Genomic DNA, 5,642 nt, shown 5'->3' with positions numbered 1-5,642 from the left:
CAAGGACAAGAAAATCAAACTGGAATACAGTATCTAAGAAAAGAAGAAACTCCACAATGTTGTATAGTTTTTGGAAGACTTTATGGAGGATCATATTAGGATCATTTTGAGGAGAGTCCATGGTGACAAGATGTACCTGGAAAGGATGCATGATATCACACCTCAAGCAATTCATGCAGTCATCGATTTCTGTAACACAGGGGAAGTGCGAGCTCTAAGAACGGTAAGCAAAACGGAAATGGCCAAGCTCACCGGTTCAACAAGTGACTCATGAGGTATGATAGTTAATCCTATCAAGGATGATTTGGTGAAGTATGCCTACATGGTGATAGGCTACAGAACATTCTTAGCCAGCAGGATTAATTCTGTATCTGCTGCAATGGTAAATGTCGCTTACCAGATGATTAAAGAGGATGCATCATTTGACCTATGCATCGGTATGCAGAGGCAACTCTTGTCTAATCTGAAGTCGATTAAATAGGATAATGCACTAAGATTCAATTTTGGACAAAAGATGGTTGGGTTGTTTTTCTATTTCTAGGGCTACTTTCTTGGAGTAGGAGATGTCTAGTGGTCTCCTGGCCAACTAGTAACCAAGCAGATCAAGGAAAGCATTCAAGCTATTGGAACCGGTTACCCTGATGTGCTGAACAAGTATTTTGATGAGTTCAGAAGGAAGATGAGTCAAAGGGTGAGGATCTCAGGTGACATCATTAAGAAATATGAAGATGACATTTATTTCACCATCCAAGTAGACAAATGCCTAATGGAGGCTGTTGAGCCTAGAATGGAAGAAGTGAAGCCAATGGGCTATGAGGTGATGTGTGATATGCTGGAAGGGTATGCCTCAGCCCTTATTGCCTTGCCTTTTGATCCTAAGTCTAAGAGGATTGGAACCTATCTAGAGAGGATTGCATCAGCCGAGGAACCCTCTGTTAAGAAAGGAAAAGAACCGACAACAAAGAAAGCAAAGGCAGTGCCTGCAGCATCGGCACCAGCTACTACTGCAACTCCAAGAGTGACCAAGCGGTCACCTATAAAGAAGAAATTGGAAGTGGCACCAGCAAAAGTCTTTGAAAGAAAAAGAAAGACTAAGTCAAATGAACCGGACTTTGAAGAGACTGAGTCTGGTGAAATGCCAAAGAAGGCCAGACAGACAAAGAAGATGAAGAAGAATGAACCAACAACATCCGCACCAGTAAATATTGATATCTCCTCATACAAACCTTTGACACATTATCAAAGGACAATAAAGAATATTAGGAGAAAATTACTACATAATTTAGTAGATTATTATGATGATTTTAATAGTGAGGAGAAAGATGAATTACTTCAGGAGATCATTATTTATTTATGTAAAAATGACTGGTCGCCATCAGAGATTAAATCTTAGTGGTATATTTTGTCTAACATACTTACGCATATGATGAAGTGGTAAATATCATCATCATTAAAGACAAAACATCTTCAAAAAAATCAACGTTATTACAAGAAAGAAAGAAAAGGTTACATTTTTGGGTATAACAAATGAATCAATTGTTATACACAATGTACCAGTAAGAGGAGGGTAAATCACTAGTTCTCAAATTGTTTCCTTTAGCTATCCTAGGTGTGTATACTGGTAATAGGATCTAGCCCAATGCAGACTTGTCGGTTAGTGGGGAGACCAACAAAATGCAAACACACACAAGGGGCATCACATAACACCAATATATACGAGGAAAACCCAAGATGGGAAAAATCTCGGTGAGCAATGATATTTTAGTCTACTACTCCAATCTAGCCTCACAATTAAAAACCATTACAATGTTTAAGGCACCAACCCCTAATTTAGGGCACCAACACAAGGAGCACCTACCCCTAACTTATTTATGGGCAACAACCCAAAGGAACTACAACCCCTGCACTGAGCTACAATTGAGAGTTCACAAAGATAACTTCAAATACAAAATTAATACTCTTGTTACAAGTGAATCTTGTAACCATCTCATATACATCTCTCTGTCAGTGAAATACCTTCTCTGCTACACCGGTACACCTCTCCTACTACTCTCAACTATTTCCTTACTACTAGTAATCTCTACTAATACACCTCTCCCCTTCTTCTTCTCTACTGGGTCTCCTCCTCACTACTCTGCTCTTCACTGATACTACAATCTGTCGATTCTATAACTACCTTCTCTGCAGCATCCTTCACTTCTTCTCTACCAGTATGGATACTACTAGTTTTGCTCTACTATTAGTTGAACCCTTGAACCTAGTTCACCCTCACTCTCAATCTCTCCTCTCAATTATGCATTGATCACTTGACTGATTTTCTCTCATATGTAGGAGTAACACTCATTTACTTCGCAACAACTCTATCCTTTTCTCTTCAGCAACACCTTAACTATGTCTTTGGCCTACATATTTATAGGCATGTTTTCCCACCAAAAGCCTATTCAAATTCTAGGCGGTTAGGGTTCCCTCATCATCCTCAAGGAAAACCAAATCCAATCAGATCTTCCCTGATCATATCTCTTTGATAGCTAACAATACACCTCCGCCATTATCACACCTTCTTGATCATGCCTTCTATCTCTAGGGATCTTATTTTTCCCTTATCAGCTAATCTCTTGGCCAAACACTATGATTAGTCTTGTTGTTTCCTTCATCCATCTTGATCTCCACAATAACTCTTAGTTGGCTCGTAGTTGTCCTCCAAACCTTGAGCCACAAACCTCTACAATAACTCTGCAACACATCCCGTGATTTGTGGAGTCTTCCATCAATGTCGACCAACTCTGCAACTACCATTTGAGTGTACATTCCTTCTTCATCTGAATCTAGATCAGCCACCTTGACTCCATGTGGAATCCATGTTAACCAACTACTAGCTTGGCACTTCATGTCGGTCCAGATAGAATCACTGACTAAACACTCTACCAGTTCCTCTTTCCTGTTGGTTTACTAACCCTGTCGATATCTCACATTCTACTAGTTCCCTAATCATGTCTGCATTTGCTGAACTACCAGTGGAACACCTTGGCCGGTTGGCAGACATGTCTATCCAAGCATGCTCATTCCCATGAAGTGGGAAGTCCTCTGCATCTACACCTTGTCCATATTATGGTGAACATTCATACTGATAAAACCTCTTGATAACACCATGTCATCAACCTTCCACACACACCATCTTCAATCCAGCCATTCTTCCTCTATTTGTGTCTGTAGCGTCGTAAATTGTATGCACTTGCTAGGGCAGTACAATTTCACACCTAGTTTAGCACCCACCTTGGTGCATTTTGCATTTTGCATTGCATTTCCCCTTTAGCACTTAATTAGTCAAATTAATTAGGTCTAAGGTTCTATTTCATCATCTCCCACATCATAAAGTTGGGCCCTTTCATTAAAGTGTGCCCCTTTCATTTTATTCTTCCAATACATCATTTAATCAAAAACCCTAATTAGGTCCTATTTTGAACTTGGGGGCTTGATTTCGGGGGTCAAAACATCTCAAAATCAGCTGTAACTTCGGGATTCTCTCTAAAATCATCATATCCGACGGCCCTGAAAATTTGGTGAAAAGTTGTCAGGACCATGGCGCCCGGCGTGCACATGGTCCTGGATATTTTTCCCGAAATTTTAGGAGCGCGATCCAATCATAAAATAAAGCTTAACCCCAAGAAATTGGCAAGATATTCAATCTCTAGGTCGGCCAAAAGTCGAAATTAAGACCTAGGGTTTCATATATAAGAGCTCTCTTTCTTCATTTGAAAGGATCAGAATTTTGGCTTTGGAGGACCTTCTATGCAGCGAAAGAACAGATCTTTGAAGACTTCAATAACATTCAACATCCATCCATCAAGCATTCATCAATTTCATTCATTTAGGGCTTGGGAGACATTGAAGAACAATAGGAGATTACCGACTGAAGATTGGCTTGTACTCCTCCCTTAAGGGTTGGGTATGATTTCACGTTGTTTTCATGTCTTTGCATAAAGCTTCAATATATCCTTTATTCATGCTTTAGATCACTTTGCATCTTGATTTAGAGCATTTACATTATCATTTATAAGCAATTAGGGTTTACTTTCTAGGTTGCTCTAGTTTGCTTTCTTGCATTTAAGGACCTTGCACACACACTAGGTCTGCACACACAATACATTTTACAATACAACTTGGCTATTCGTGGAGGTGGAAATCACTAAAGTGGGGGTTTGACTAAGGCAAAACCCTATATAGCCACCCATACCCTTTTCAGATATAAGTGCAGGTTTCGGGACTCGGACGACGCCGCAGGTGACAGATCCGAGAAAAGCAGGTCAAGATAGAACTACACACCAAATTTCAGAGCAAAAGACCAGGACAGGGGCGTGGGGCGCCGTAGTCCTGCCAGGATAGGGGCGCTGGGCACCCTGGTCCTTCTGTCAGACAGCAACTTTCAGCAACTTTCTGACAGCTTTTCAGGTTGCAAAACAGCAGTTTCAGGGGCAGAATCAGGATAGTGGCGCCCGCGCCCCTGTCTCGAACATTTTCACTCAGATTTTAACTCCAGGTACGCATTCGCATTCTTGTTTTGTCCTTGTTTTTACAGCTTTCCATTGTTTAAGTTCAATTCTGCAATCTTGTTATTAGTTCATACTTGCACTTTGGGGTTAGGGATTGAACTTGCATCATTTTATCTTTCAATTACAACAAAGGAATAGAAATCCTAATAGGTAGCCCGTGGCTCTCTCTTCCACAAAAAGAAGTAGCCAATTGTGTGATACCTCTAGGCTCTTTCATATTCCACAATTGTGTGGTTGAAAGTGAGATTAGGGCATGTTTGCTTAGTGTCACTTTTTCTCCCACACATTTTGGTGAACCTGACATGAATCTATCATTGCTTCCTCTTGCATTGCATTTGTTAGATCTAGATCTAGATTTAGTGTGTTTTCATTTCATTTTCATTAAAAAGAAAAAAAAAAGTGTGTTTCTTTGCATTGTGTGTTTAAAATTTTATGCAATTTCAAAATGTCAGATTTTTATTTGCAAGATGTTCATATTTGTGATGATTATGAGTTAGATGAAGCTTTAGATGAATTTTTGAAACCTAAATATACCAAACCTTCATTTTACCAAAAAATCATAAACATTGTTACTATGCCATATCATTGTGATGAGAAAGATAAGTCGAATGATTCCTCTCAAGGGTACATTCCTATCAGCTCTTCCACTAAATCTAGTAACATGGTTGTTTTCAATGATCCCCTCTATGAAGAGATATCTCCTTTTGAATCAAAAGATAAACCTTTTAATAGATATGATCATGCTTTGTTGAATGATGCCCTTGATGCCTTTGTGTCTCCTAAAAAACACTCCCTTCATGAGGATCCTTTTGTGCAAGAAGATGACATTATCCCTACATTTCCTAGTGATGGCCTTTCCTTTTCCAACAAAATTCCCACTAGAGATGATGAATTAATGATAAATGCTTGCCCTTCTCCTAAAGTTGGTCTTACCCATAAGCATCCCTTAGAGAAAGAAGATGAAATAATAAGCAATTTCCTTAATTCTCTCTCCCCTATTGAACATATTTTGAGGAAAGAGGATGAGTTTAACACATCTATTGATGCTCTCCCTCCTAAGGATGAGGAATTAATAAACAATGTTATCTCCTC

Source organism: Cryptomeria japonica, chromosome 3 (assembly GCF_030272615.1).
Source record: "Cryptomeria japonica chromosome 3, Sugi_1.0, whole genome shotgun sequence".
Taxonomy (NCBI): domain Eukaryota; kingdom Viridiplantae; phylum Streptophyta; class Pinopsida; order Cupressales; family Cupressaceae; genus Cryptomeria; species Cryptomeria japonica.
This window is presented reverse-complemented; position numbering follows the sequence as displayed.